At 38.6% G+C, this 15,595-nt stretch overlaps 1 protein-coding gene and 1 long non-coding RNA gene across 12 annotated transcripts in view; one reads left to right on the forward strand and one right to left on the reverse strand.

The window, feature by feature from the left end:
* LOC125677395 (uncharacterized) overlaps positions 1-15,595 on the reverse strand; it is a 244,908-nt gene that overhangs the window by 87,927 nt on the left and 141,386 nt on the right. The window lies entirely within an intron of this gene.
* Positions 1-15,595, forward strand: part of LOC125661778 (uncharacterized) — a 122,195-nt gene that overhangs the window by 68,762 nt on the left and 37,838 nt on the right. For 7 of the 11 annotated variants that reach the window (XR_008801665.1, XR_008801668.1, XR_008801666.1 and 4 more), the window contains 7 exons: positions 317-433; positions 4,157-4,278; positions 6,630-6,925; positions 7,164-7,279; positions 7,405-7,814; positions 8,019-8,200; positions 13,409-13,599. The gene's annotated coding sequence lies outside the window, so the exon portion shown is untranslated. The remainder of the gene's footprint in view (positions 1-316; positions 434-4,156; positions 4,279-6,629; positions 6,926-7,163; positions 7,280-7,404; positions 7,815-8,018; positions 8,201-13,408; positions 13,600-15,595) is intronic. The other 4 variants (XR_008801669.1, XR_008801673.1, XR_008801670.1 and 1 more) reach the window with 4 other exon arrangements.

A 15,595-nucleotide genomic window follows, 5' to 3' on the forward strand; every position in this document is an offset into this window, starting at 1 on the left:
ATACTTATATTAACAAAAAAAATAGGCAAATTAATTGTAAACATTTTCTGAAATAGTTTAAATTGACTTATGTGTCACCTTTTGAAACTTCATTTTCATTTTACCTTGAAGTGAAACATCTAAAAATATTGTATCTGCAATGTTTTGCCATAATATCAAATTGGGGGAAGTTGCTAATTTCTGTTTTAATTATGCCTTTAATTGTGAGTTCAAGTCCATGAGTTAGGATTTTAATTTTTTTTCCCCAGATTACTTTTTACTAAAACTGCATAGGGGGTTACTGAATATAATAAATTTGAAAGTTTTCAATTTCCAGCTCCAGCTCACACAGCCTTGTCTACCTACCTGTCCAGCAGTCGGCCTACTGCACTGTACCTGTCAAGATGTTTACCTGTTTTCTATGTTTTTTGGTTGAAGCTTTGCCACATTTAAGGTAAGGCATTATTTTTATGCCTTGTGTTTACCATTACATCATGTAATACCTCGGTTACATGATATTAGCATCGCAGGTAAATCCAGCATTTTTGCAATATTTGCAAACGTGATGATATACTGTATACTTCTTGTCATATTTTGAAAAATGTTGTGTTGAGAATTTAGTATTTACACATGTGTAACGGGGAGAACAACGGACCAGACCGGGCCCCATGAATCTCTAGTCAGGTGCTCTACCAACTGAGATATCTGGCCACCAGCGATCGAAACTGGCTGACCGCTACATTCCTCCATCCTTAAATGTCTTCATACCAGAAGACATCAACCCCTGGCAGGCATTTTCACCTGTGAGTTCCAGGGGCTGGTCACAGCACCAAATGTAACAGGGAGAAAATGCAATAGACCAGACCGGGATTCGAACCCAGGCCCCCTGAATCTCTAGTCAGGTGCTCTACCAACTGAGATATCTGGTCACTGGCAATCGAACCCGGCTGACCGCTACACATGTATTTATGATACTCCAACATTTGAACCATTATGCCATTGAATATGTCGTGTTGAGCGTTAGATATTCAAATGTGTATTTATGGTATATATATTCAATATTATTGAATTTGTTGTGTTGAGCGTTTAAAACGTGTATTTACGATATATTCAAATATCTGATTCAGAACCATTTTGCTAGTAAAATTTGTCATATTGAGCGTTTGATATTGAAATGTTTATGTATGATATTCTAGCAGTTCAACCACTTCGTTTACATACATGTTGACAGATGGCATGTGGTGATAGTTTACTTTGTTATAGTGAACATTATATTAACATTACAGGACATTATATCATTTGAGTGTAACAGGAAGGGAGAAAATGCAACGGACCAGACTGGGATTCGAACCCGGGCCCCCTGAATCTCTAGTCAGGTGCTCTACCAACTGAGCTAACTGGCCACCGGCGATCGAATCCCGGTCTGGTCTGTTGCATTCTCTCCCTTCCTGTTACATTTGGTGCCGTTGACCACCCCTGGTCTTACAGGTGAAGGTCCTGTCAAGGGCGAAAAGAACCTGGGTTGTGTGTGTCTTCGAGGGCGAAGATAACTTAAGGAGGGAGGAATGTAGTAAAGAGGGCTAAATGGACTGTGGATATCGGCCTGGATAGCTCAGTGGTTAGAGCACCTGACTAGTAATGCAGGGGTCCCGGGTTGGATTCCCGGTCCAGCCAAAGATTTTTTCCTCTCTCCTATTCTAATTTCAAATTGGTGCCGTAGACCAGTCCCTAGAACTGACAGGTGAAAATGCCTGCCAAGGGATAAAGATCCTGGGTTGATGTCTTCAGGTGTGAAGACATTTAAGGAGGGAGGAATGTAGCGGTCAGCTGTGTTCGATCGCCGGTGGCCAGTTAGCTCAGTTGGTAGAGCACCTGACTAGAGAATTCAGGGGGCCCGGGTTCGAATCCTGGTCTGGTCCGTTGCATTTTCTCCCTTCCTGTTACATTTGTAATATGAAACACCAGTCCCCTATACTATACAATTAAGTAGCGCTAATGCTGTAAATGGAATTGTTTAGTAGCTGAGTCTTTTCAGTTGTTTTCAGAGAGCTACTAGATCAGTAACAGGTGTCCTGGAATGTTCTATTGGCGGACACACAATTGTCCTTTCCTTCAAAACAACCTGGACCATGCAGATGAGGCTAGTCACATAGCCAACCTCTGGTCTTGTTATCGTGGGTGTTTTTGACCGTGTCTGGAAGGAACTGCTGGTCTCCATCAGAATAAGTTGCACCGTCAACATAAATAAGTTGCAAATCGATTGATTGTATCTTGTTTACGTCCCTCTCGAAAATTTTTCACTCATTTAGAGACGTCACCAAGACCATTGAAGGGCTTCAAATTTAGGCCTTATATGCTTGGTGCTTACGGCCATTGAGCAGTGAGGGTTCTTTAGCGTGCCACACCTACTGTGACATGGGGCATCCATTTTTAAGGTAATCTCCGAGGACCTGTGACATTCACACCTGCGATGCCGAGCATTTGGCGATGGAACTGTCACTACCTGTTTTAACGACTTACGTCTGTCTTGACCTGGATTCAAACCCTGGCCTTCCTCATGTGGGGAGAACACTCTAACCACTAGGCCACCGCAGCATATAAGTTGCATCTACCATGTTGCAAGTCATGTGGGTGATATTTGATAATTTTGGAAAATCTGATTACATTTTTCTTCATGTTGACATATTTATGTAAACATTATCTAATGATGTTCAATGGGCCTTTGCCAATTATTGTAAATGTGTGGCGTCAGGTTGATCCATTCCACGGTCGGTCCATCCCTATAGTCCTTAGATGGTCTGTGCCCTGGTCGATTTGTCCCATTTTGCCTAGTCGATCCGGCTCCTCCAAATTTTTTTTATCAAAGATATAATAAATAATTAATTACTTAATTAAGAAAAAAAAGGGAAGTTTTGCATGCATATTGCAGTTAGTTATCAAACTATTAAAATAACTATGGGAGTTCGGTATGTAAATAAAATTGTACAATTCAACCCTTAGGCTTTATAATTGTTGTTTGAAGTGCGATAACCATGCAGTACAATTGGTTATGAAAAAGTGTGCTCATTAATTATGGTAAAGACTTTGTTATTTAAGTTAGTACAGCAATCAATGTAAAAGTGTGTCCATTAATCATTATGAAAACATATCTGAGTGAAAACAATTTTAGAGTTTATATACACAATTGTAATGTAACTGCATTGTTGTGCAATCTTCGATCATTAATTGCGAGCTTACAGTAACCTAACTCAGTGTTAGAAATTGGTTTAAAACTGGTATAGACCACAGGTCTATGCCAAAACAAGATGACATAGACATCATCAAATTGGCATAGAATTTCCTTTCCTCATAACGTTTATCAGATGTCGTCTGACCATGCTGGGTCCTATGGGATATAATTGCTTAAATCTAGAAATCGGCATACACAATTTGGTCTATCTAACTTACAATTGGCATAGACCAGTGTCATTTGACATATAGGCATTGTCTCTCGGTCTATGGTTAATTTCAAACACTGCTAACTATTAGAAGTTTTTTTAAATTAACAAAACTCCAGAAGTTCAAAAAATTGCTCAGAGCGTAGGAATATTTTTTGATCTACCAAAATAAAGGATTACCTCAAGGTGGCTCACTACACCCAGAAATAGTTTCTCAAATTAGTACCAATTGATTAAATTATAAAAGATGATATACAATAAGTATATTTGCCAAAAAGGCAAAAAATATACAAATTTGGAAAAAAACATGATTTTCAAACAAATTATTTCAACACATGATTGAAAACATCTGGGGAATTTCAACTTGAGATCTGCGGTTCACCAGCCCAATGCTATAACCACTAAGCTACGATGATAGACAAACAAATCGATTAATACAAATAATTTCACAAAACATTTAAATCACCATCTTGTGACGTGGTGTCATACAGAGTATAAGCTTTAGTGTAGTGAGCTACGTAAAGCCAATCTTCAAAGTGGCACGCCCGTCATTCTGACAATGGAGTTTCCATACCAGTACTGTCACCGGGAGGTGCGACCCTGTACATGGCAACAAGCATTAGAGTTTGAAAAGTGAAAAAATGGCAATCGTACCTGCAACAAAGGTTTACCATTTTATTTATATTTCCTTGCTTTAATAACGTTATGGTTGTTTCATCATGAAGTATGTTATCTTATAGTCTGCAGTCAAGCCATGAATACCAGAGAGCATATCAAAAGGATTACCACCTGATGTCAGAAGACGTCAGAGGCACACACAATGAAGAGGAAATATGCAGATGAATTAAACCAATTCAGTACTGTAAATAACACTTGGAAAAATAGTTCAAAAACGTAGACATAGTTATTTTTTCTGGGCCGGATTGACTAGGGGATGTATTAACTAGGGAACGGATAGTCTAGGGACGGATCGGTAATGGGACGATCGAATCGACTAAGATAAGATTGATAATGGGACGGAACATCTAGAAATCTAAATGTGTTTGTGCCAATAAATAAATATGCATCAATAAATATATTTGTATTTATGTTGCATGCATGCACATATGTTGACATAATTATCTTACATGTCGACATAATCTATAGAAAAATAACTTGCAAATAGGAGGCAGAAGTATGCCCCCATAGGTTATAAATCAAATTTTTAAATTATAGGACAAGATACTGAATTTTAATACAAAATTTAAAGTATGTTATCTTTTTTTTTTAAGAATCACTGTGTTCTGTTTGGAAAAATATATATATCAACCGAATTAATAAATTACAACATTTGAACTATAGTTCCAAGTCTCAATGACTTTTGCCATGAAAAATGAAATACACGTAGGCCTAGGTAGCAGGGGACAGTTTCGCACTATAGGCGCGATCAAGTTTCTTAAAAAATGGAGAAACCCCATATTTGAAGTGATATTACATGTGTAAAAATGTGTAGAATAATTTTAGGATACATTTCAAGTGTAGCTGAATGCTTAGTAAAAATTATGATATTCAACATGTAGGTGTCACCATGATGCCTAGTATATAGATGGGTGCAAATACGAAACTAAGACACGTGGTCAGCAGCTGAAGAAATTTAGACTAAAACCTAGAGGGTCCAGGAAATGGTAGGTAGCTCAGAGGGAAGGTGGATGGCCCCATATAAAAGGTAGATTTTTAAGAAGGTCAGACAGGGTTCTTGATTGTGCACAGCATCTATATTCCCTCGCTTGGTACTGTGGTGGTGTGGGGGTGGTGCGGATTTAGCCCAAATGACAGAAAATCAGAGCAAGAAGGGGGCACCTACTCAGGGCATGTTTTGTGCAGCAACACCTGCATGTATGGATGACATTTAATATAGGGCCCTAATTTAATAACTACCCTAATATGAAATACAAATATTGAGAAAACAGGGTAGTATGATTTTTCATTAATGCAAGGTGAAGATAACGAACAGTGATCAATCTCATAACTCCTACAAGCAGTACAAAATAGATAGTTGGGCAAACTCGGACCCCTGGACACACCAGAGGTGGGATCAGGTGCCTAGGAGGAGTAAGCATCCCCTGTTGACCAGTCACATCCGCCGTGAGCCCCATATCCTGATCATTAATCTGTCATAACCTGACTTAGATGTATACCCCCTTCCCACATGTTGAACCCCCGCCCCCCAAAAAAAACTGTCCTCTGCCACCTTTAAGAAAATGATATTTTTTTCAAACCCCTAGAATTCAGCCAATTTATGAATTTTAGAAAGTTAAATGTATCACATATTGGATACCATGTTTTTTTTCAATACAAGTATTTCATAAGTGTCACAGTAGCTGTCAACTAAGTCAAGGGGGTAAGCTAAGCCATATAGTATGGAAAACCAGAATCTGGTCAAGTTTCATAGTAACAAAAAGTCACATGTAAATCAGCTTAGTGGTTAAAATAAGGGTATTTTAGGTACTTTATATACCCTCTATACTTTATATATAGATTACATGTAGATTTACATGTTGTACATGTAATTAACCGATTTTACTCATACAGGTCTCCAATACAGAATATCATAACCACCACACTTATTCACAACACCATGGCACATATTTATGAAATAGCACTTACAGACAGAGAAACAAGTCATTTTAAAGACATTTTTACACAAAAAACACAGTTAAGACCATTTTGTCATTTATGGATAGGTGCTGTCAACAAGGATGGCTATGGCATTTATCGTCCAAGTTTTAGAGGAAAACAAATTAAGGTTACAGTTCACAGATTTATTTTCTAAATTAATAACATGGATAATTTTGACACATACATGCACATATCACACTTATGCCATAACAAACAGTGCATAAAGTTACCACATTTGTCCATGGAACCGCAGTCGGTAAACAATTCGCGGAAGTCTTGTGTCGCCGAGGGGCAATGCATTGGTCATGGAGCACACAGACCGTGTCTCTTTCAGTGAGGTAACACATTTACACCATAAGAGTGTTCGTTGGAGGTGGAGTGTCTTGCATTGTTGTACAGGGACAGTTCTCTGAGTTTTTTGTTGGTTTTTCGTCGTCTCGTCAGGTAACGAGATGCTCGGTATTGGTTGGTTTGTTTGCGCTCACGGTGATACCTGTTCTGTTGATCTTTCTTGAACATGTTCTTGTAAAATGATCCACTGGATTTCTATTTCAGGCCCACCTCCTTAGCCAACAGGACAACACTTCTGCCAGACCCATGGGATGCTGAGTGGACTGCTGAGTGACACATGGCGTTAAAGTTCCTGGCCCCAGTTGTGTTCTTGGGAGCATAAGTGAAGACCCGCTGGTGAAGATTCTCACATTTGTTGGTTGTGGCGAGTTGGCAGACCTTCTCTCCAGAATTGTTTACAGATGACAGACTGAATACTGTCCATGTCTGCATAGTCAAGGCCCAGATGTTTTCCGTGCGGAAGGAACTTGGTGCTGTAGCCCGTGAGATGGGCTGTGCAGGTAAATGACATTTTCATACAGTTGTCGTGTAGGCCTGAGAAACATGGCAGAACATTAGGGACTGCATTCTCGGCATGGTGCTGGAAAGACTGGTCGGTCCGGCACAGTTTCCTAATCTTGACGAGCTCGCATCGGATCCGGGCTCAGATACAGGTGGCCAGTCTCTGCATGTAGGCATCTCTGTCCTGTCCAGTGGGTAACATGGTTTTTAGTCGGATGTTTCGTACATTTTTTGCAGGGTTCTTAGCTTGTGGATGAAGCAGTGCTGAATTGGTACTTCATTCTCTCTAGAATAGTCCCTTATGGTCTTTTGGATCTGAGCACTGGCATCACTGGTAATGGAACAAGGTTGAAGTATGTTATGATTTTGAATAAAGTCCAAATTTTTTCTTAACAATTTTGATTCACTGGAAGCAATGGTGTCTTCAGAGTTCTAGTTCTCTTTGCATTGTTCATGATTTTCACAATTCCTCTTGCAGCATAACTTATTGGCAGTTTGGAGGGCCAAAACCAGTTTTCGGGAGGTGTTGTTTTCCACCGAAGCTCTGGGTTGCTGCCTCGAATCCTGGCTGTGGCCTGTTGTTGTAAGAGGTGTCAGTCTCGATGTGGACTTCGTTTCCTCGACCGAGAAATTGGTTGACACGTCAGACATACCGCTGATTGTCGATCATCGAGGCTACGTTGATTTCCTCCACTCTGTCACACATCTGATTGAGTTTCCGCTGCAGACCACGGCTGTCAGGTGGATTTATGTTGAGGCAGCACATAAGGAAACGTGCATCAGACACTCCCATCTTAGACTTGGTGAGAGCCAGTACCAGTCCATCATTGAGGGCACTTGATTCCGGTCCTCAAGTCTTCTTGACAGTTGTGTAGAGCTGCATGTCTGGTGAGTGGAAATGGCAGTTTAAGCAAATGGCTCTGACAGTCACACATAGTCCTAGCCTCTTAGAAATTGATAGAGTGATTGAAGGTCTGGCACACTGGTGAACTGTAGAATTTTGTAGAAGTAGGCCTAAGGAATGTACGTTAGCAATGATGTTTTCCTCGCTGTTGATTTCCTCTTCGTCATTCCATGTACATGATTTTACAGGCTTGGCAGGTCGCAGTTTGGTTGGGAGGATGAGATCTTCAGTGGACATACACACAGCATCCCAGTATTCATCAAGACTTATACGGTCCCACTCTGTGTTTTGGTCACATGTACTCGAACTAGCAGGTGCATCAACGTCTCGGAGGGCACCAGCTCGGGCGTCAGAATGCTGAGGGAAATAGGTATGTCCTGGCTTGAAATAGCTTAGTTTTTTGCCTCGGTTTCTTCAATAGGTGTTTGTTGTCCTCATGTTTAATTCTTGAATTTCTTACAAGTGCTGTGCAGATGGGGGAGATGCTTGTATTTTTAGGTCTCCTGAGTAAACTCAGGTGACCTATTGCAATCGGTTGTCGTCCGTCGTCGTGCGTCGTCCGTTGTGTGTTAACAATTGAACATTTTTAACTTCTTCTTGATAACTACCAGTCTAATTCTTTTCAAATTTGGTATGAAGTATCTTTGGGACAGGGGGAACATAAATTGTAAATTTCAGCTCTCCAGCACCCCTGGGGCCTTAGGGGTGGGGTAAAAACTGCCCAAAATTGACCAATTTTCAAAAATCTTCTTAAGAACTGCACATGTGTAAGAAAAACTAAATGCATGGTGATGGAGAGCAGGAAGGCCTCTACCAAAATTGTAAATTTCATGATCCCCGGGGTAGGGGTTCTGACCCCAGGGCAGGGCCAAACTTGGTATATAGTGTTCATGTGTAAAACACTTAAATAACATATTCTTTAGTGCTGTTGATACTATATTGAAACTAAATAGATATTTAGAAAGAGCAGGTAGTCCTTTACAAAAATTATAAATTTGATGATCCCAGGGGTAGGGGTTTTGGTATCAGGGTCAAGGGCCAAAATGGTCAGTTATTAAATGTGTGAACAATAGACATTTTTAACTTCTTCTTGATAATTATCATTCCAATTCTTTTCATATTTGGTATGAAGCATCTTTGGAACAAGGAGGACATAAATTGTAAATTTCAGGATTCCTGCACCACTGGGGCCTTAGTGGCGGGGCAAAATCTGCCCAAAATTGACCATTTTTCAAAAATCTTCTCAAGAACCGTACACATGTAAGAAAAACTAAATGCGTGATGATGGAGAGCAGGAAGACCTCTACCAAAATTGTAAATTTCATGATCCCCGGGGTAGGGGTTCTGACCCCAGGGCAGGGCCAAACTTGGTATATAGTGTTCATGTGTAAAACACTTAAATAACATATTCTTTAGTGCTGTTGATACTATATTGAAACTAAATAGATATTTAGAAAGAGCAGGTAGTCCTTTACAAAAATTATAAATTTGATGATCCCAGGGGTAGGGGTTTTGGTATCGGGGTCAGGGGCCAAAATGGTCAGTTATTAAATGTGTGAACAATAGACATTTTTAACTTCTTCTTGATAATTATCATTCCAATTCTTTTCATATTTGGTATGAAGCATCTTTGGAACAAGGAGGACATAAATTGTAAGTTTCAGGATTCCTGCACCACTGGGGCCTTATAGTGGCGGGGCAAAAACTGCCCAAAATTGACCATTTTTCAAAAATCTTCTCAAGGACCTTACACATGTAAGAAAAACTAAATGCGTGATGATGGAGAGCAGGAAGGCCTACCAAAATTGTAAATTTCATGATACCCGAGGTAGGGGTTCTGACCCCAGGGCAGGGTCAAACTTGGTATATAGTGTTCATGTGTAAAACACTTAAATAACATATTCTTTAGTGCTGTTGATACTATATTGAAACTAAATAGATATTTAGAAAGAGCAGGTAGTCCTTTACAAAAATTGTAAATTTGATGATCCCAGAGGTAGGTGTTTTGGTATCAGAGTAGGGCCAAAATGGTCAGTTATTAAATGTGTGAACAATAGACATTTTTAACTTCTTCTTGATAACAATCATTCCAATTCTTTTCATATTTGGTATGAAGCATCTTTGGAACAAGGGGGACATAAACTAAATTTCAGGATTCCTGGGGCCTTAGGGGCGGGGCAAAAACTGCCGAAAATTGACCAATTTTCAAAAATCTTCTTCTCAAGAACCGCACATGTGTAAGAAAAACTAAATGCATGGTGATGGAGAGCAGGAAGGGCTCTACCAAAATTGTAAATTTCGTGATCCCCGGGATAGGGGTTCTGACCCCAGGACAGGGCCAAACTTGTTATGTAGTGTTTCTGTGTAAAACACTTAAATAACATCTTCTTTAGTGCTGTTGATACTAAATTGAAAGTAAATGGATAGAGCAGGTAGTCTTTTACCAAAATTGTAAATTTGATGATCCCCAGAGTAAGGGTTCTGACCCCAGGGTGGTGCAACACTTTGTATATAGTTTTTATGTTTAAGTTTGCTGATACTGTATTAAATCTAAATGCATACTTAGGAATAGCAGAAAAGGCTGGACAGAAAATGGTGAATTTCAATCAAAACCCAGGGTTATGACTTAAGGATGAGTTCAATTTAGTCATATGTTTTGATGTTTTAATGTTAATACACCTATTATTTAAAGCCTTTCATCAGTGTATGCACTTTCGAAGGCAGTGAAGTTTTAAGAACACATCTTGTTTTATACTGTTGCTGAACATTAGAATTTAGCTTAGATATTCAGCATAGGAAATTTTTTCTAAATTTCATAGCCTATGGAAGTAGTGATACTTTTTCACTAGTATTCAGGTGACCGATAAGGCCTGTGGGCCTCTTGTTTAGAGTTGTGAGTTAGGGAGGTATCTTGTTGTATAAATATTGTTCAAGAGATAAGCAGGGCTCAACATTAACTTTTTTTCCTACTTGTCCATTTGGACAAGAGACAAAGATATTTACTTGTCCGAACTTCAACTTCACTTGTCCGGAATTTTTTTTAAAAAGGATATTATATCGTCAACTTGAAAACTGTATTTAATTTACTTAATATATAGTCTATTTTTATACCTGCTTGATTGATTTTTTTTTTATCTTATTCTCTTGATAAAAACAACAAACGCAAAAAACGAAATTTTATCTAGACTTCCCATCTTGAATCAATAACTTCGTAAGATCCATGGATGCATTCTCTCACCAGAGGGCGCGCTACATTGTGGAGCGTAGCGTAACGCTCTCTGGTAAGAGATTGCAATGAGTGATTGAAAGTAGTACGCAATAAGTGAACACCAATCCCAATTGAGTTTAACTCAGCTAGTTTACAAAGCAATCGAAGTTCATTTTCCATGCATTATACATGTACTTCCGACTCTTAACTACCGATAAACTTCTCACAAAATTGTTTGGAGACTTCTTTACATAAAAAAGCACTTGTCCAATCGGACAAGTGCCCATCAATATTCACTTGTCCGAAATGTTTTTCCACTGGTACCGGACAAGCGGACAAACGTAAATGTTGACCCCTGGATAAGGTAGAATGTCCATTACTTGTCCTTTTCAAAACACATTTCCCAGAGTCAGGCCTTCAGATAAGCATATTAATCAGTTTGAGTGAGAGCACTAGTTCTGGTCTGTTTGATAATTACCTCCCTTTGACCATTAGCTGTTGTGCATACTACTTTTGTTTTCACCATGAGGAGGGCTTAGAAAAGAATTTAGGAAGATGAAATGGATTGAAAGTTTTGTTGGAGAGTAAGTCACTTAATCAGAGCCTATTTCAGGTCCATTCATGTAGAATATGTAAACATATAGGCAGTGAAGTTGGAAATTTTCTAGATTTTTAGAGCAGTTCTGTCCTTTCATCTTTCTGTAGTCCATCTTCTTCTACACAGGCTCTCATGATTACATGTACAGCATGTAGCACTACATGTTAGGTCACTTATACCATAGATACAATTTACATGTAACAGAATTTTTTAGGCACAGGGCTCTTATCGTGAACACTCTCAGCACTCAAAAATGACAACATCAGACACAGATATGTAGGGTTTATAAAAAAGTTTATTGCGAACAGATTTAGGGCAGTCGACGTGACAGGGTTGGTGTAGTTTCACTCGGAACAAGTCAAATTTCTCAAAAATATGAGATGACGTCCATCAGAAGGGATCTCTGGATTTTTAAAGGTAGCAGGGGACAGTTTCGCACTATAGGCCTGGTCAAGTTTCTTAAACAATGGAGAAACCCCATATTTGAAGTGATATTACATGTGTAAAAATGTGTAGAATAATTTTAGGATACATTTCAAGTGTATAGCTGAGTGCTTAGTGAAAAAAATGATATGCAACATGTAGGTGTCACTCACCATGATGCCTAGTATATAGATGGGTGCAAATGCGAAACTAAGACACGTGGTCAGCAGCTGAAGAAATTCAGACTAAAACCTAGAGGGTCCAGGAAATGGTAGGTAGCTCAGAGGGAGGTGGATGGCCCCATATAAAAGGTAGATTTTTAAGAAGGTCAGACAGGGTTCTTGATTGTGCACAGCATCTATATCCCCTCGCTTGGTACTGTGGTGGTGTGGGGGTGGTGCGGATTTAGCCCAAATGACAGAAAATCAGAGCAAGAAGGGGGCACCTACTCAGGGCATGTTTTGTGCAGCAACACCTGCATGTATGGATGACATTTAATATAGGGCCCTAATTTAATAACTACCCTAATATGAAATACAAATATTGAGAAAACAGGGTAGTATGATTTTTCATTAACCTGTCATAACCTGACTTAGATGTATACCCCCTTCCCACATGTTGAAAAACCAAAAAAACTGTACTCTGCCACCCTAGAGGTACAAAGAAAAAGAAGATATATTGACTGAAATTATGAAGATTTAAAACTTTAGTAAATTCTTCTGCCTAAATATATAGTCCCTGCCAAACCTTTTCAAAAATTGACTTGACAACGAATTTTTCAACTGGATAGGATTCAGTAATAAATGTGCAATATGTTTGCACCTCAGGGATTAGTATTAAACCAGTGGATATTTTGTTATAGCATTCTGCGCAGTTGTGCATGTGCTCAGCTGAACTACCTTAAATCGCATACATGATAAAAAAAACAACATTTCATAGTTTGAAGTTGTGAAAATGCTATCACGCTTAAAGTCGTCATCTCGGGTGGAGTCTGTATTTAATGGTGTATTTTTGGTTTTCTTTGGCTATATTTTGGTTATATTAATATAGCCCAATTGATTTCGGTATTGCTCTGCTACAATGTTATTTACGTTTTGTAAACATGACGGAAAGTTCTAGTTCTCAGTCTTCGACTGAATGCGATTCTCAACCAACCAGTTTAGTCAGAGAATCTTCTCAGTCATCGAGTGACAGTACTGTCTCGCCAAATCGCAGTTCTCCCAGTTCAACTGAGAATTACATCCCTTCTAGGACTTGTGACTGGACTAGAAGTTTAGTTCATAAACTTGGAATACGTTATGAATATGAACAACTGTCTAATATCGTAATTGAACTCATGTCTTCTTTAGCTCACTTTTTTTGACGAAGAAATCGCAGATCACGAGGAGATGGCAAATGACCTTGGCACTCTGGGCAATCTTAATCATGAAAGTTTGCTGAAAGTCAACTTAAAAGGTCTCCGCTGGTTAACGGCTCAATCCAAAGTAGAAGACGTAGGCTTGCTGAAGAAAGAAATACCATCTTTCAAGGAAATAGATATGTAAGTAGGCATATGTATAGTAGGATATTTTATAAAATCAAAATCTCAAATGATAGATAATGAAATCAGTTGTATGAAAATGCCCAATTTAACAGGTTGGGAACACTCTAAAAACCGCGATTATCCCTCTTTAGAGAGAAAGTAAACATTACTATCAACAGGTGTTTTGGCGTCTTTATTGAAAATAATGGCAAACTCTGTGCAATGCTGAATTAAGTGCAACACACACTCAGCATGACAGGAATTGTCTCTTTAAAATTGACTATATATGTTCACAGTCAAGAAATTTCATTTCAAAGTTGCTGCATAAGAGGGAAGGACTTAGCTGCAGAACTGTAGCTCTCTGGAAAAAAAAATGACGGAACAGAGAGCTACAGATCCACCTCTTGTAAAAAATCTTCGATTTACGGTGCACAAAAAGCTGTGCATGGTTGAGGCCTTATATTGTTGTATTTTTGAGATGCTGTCTCATAAATTTAATATTAAAAAATTCTTAACATATTTTCCTACTATGCTAGTGTCCAAATATACCTTCAAATATTCATTAAAGCCCCATACGACCCGGAGACTCCCAGCTTTAAATGATTTCATTTGTTGACATAGCCATGTTAGGTAGCCAGTCAATTCGAACCCTGTTGTTGTTGGTATATATTCATGAAATTTGTTATAAGTTATGTATTCACTCTTCATTTATTATCAAAACGAATAATTTATAGAAATTAAAAAATATAGTTTTTCTAAAGGTAAAATAAGCTCTTGATTCATGATAATGCTACAAAAGTCCTTAACACTCGTGTGGCAGGGATGGAGACCGGACGAGACTAATGAAAGCCGCATTGCCGTTAGTTTAACTATTTGAATAATTATTATTTAAAGGCACTGGGATGATATATTATTTAAAATATTTAGCTAAAATATTGTGGGGATATTAGCTAGTTCACATCTAGACGTTATTGTGCAAGTATGGTCATTTAGAAATTAACCGGGATTTGAATTGACCGGCTACCTAACATGGCTACGTCAACAAACAAAATCATTTGAGGCTGGGAGTTTTCAGGTCGTATAGGGCTTTAATGAATATTTGAAAGTATGTTTGAACACCAGTATAGTAGGAAAATATGTTAAGAATTTTTTTATATTAAATTTGTGAGCCAGCAACTCAAGAATACAACGTTATAAGGCCCCAATCGTGCGCAACTTTTTGTGTGCCGTAAATCGAAGGTTTTTATAAGGGGTGGATCTGTAGCTCTGTGTTCCGTCAAATATTTTTTCAGAGAGCTGCAGCTACATGTAGGAAGGAGTCTGAAATCCAATGCACATCGTGAGGGGTACTACTAAACAGAGTATGCTGATAGAATTTCGTAATTTAATGCATTTTAATTGTTTATTTGTATGTATACCACTTAAATAAATATGATAATAAAATAATATTGCAAAATTAATCAATATATAAATATTGCATGTAGTTGAGGGTAACATTGAAAATTTTCACCCCGAGAAAACCATTGTCAACCGAGGTTTCTCGAGGGGTGAAAATTTTCAATGTTACCCTCAACAACATGCAATATTTGTTTTAATATGTTGACGGTGCTACCGTTTGAACGAGCGCAGCTTCATGTATGTATATGGTCGAACTTCGATCTCTCGAAGTTCTTGATCTCTCGAAGTGAAATCATGGTTCCGATTTTTTTCTCTATATAACTAAGCAAATTTACTGTCAATCTCTCGAACGTTCGATCTCTCGAAGTGAAGTTGGGTCCCGTAAAACACATTTCATTGTTTTTCACTCTCGATCTCTCGAAGTGGTGGTAGCGTATACCCACCGTTACACAAGCGTGTAATAATTTCCGCTTGAGCCTTACCTGGATTTTGTTGAATGCCGGAGGTGTAATTATGTGTTTACATAGTTGAAACATCGCCAGTGCTTCTTTGTGGAGCTGACACACTTGAGTATATAATTGGCTAATTGGTCAGTTTACACCTTACACTGGGGTTT

Source organism: Ostrea edulis, chromosome 3 (assembly GCF_947568905.1).
Source record: "Ostrea edulis chromosome 3, xbOstEdul1.1, whole genome shotgun sequence".
NCBI classification, from domain to species: Eukaryota; Metazoa; Mollusca; class Bivalvia; order Ostreida; family Ostreidae; genus Ostrea; species Ostrea edulis.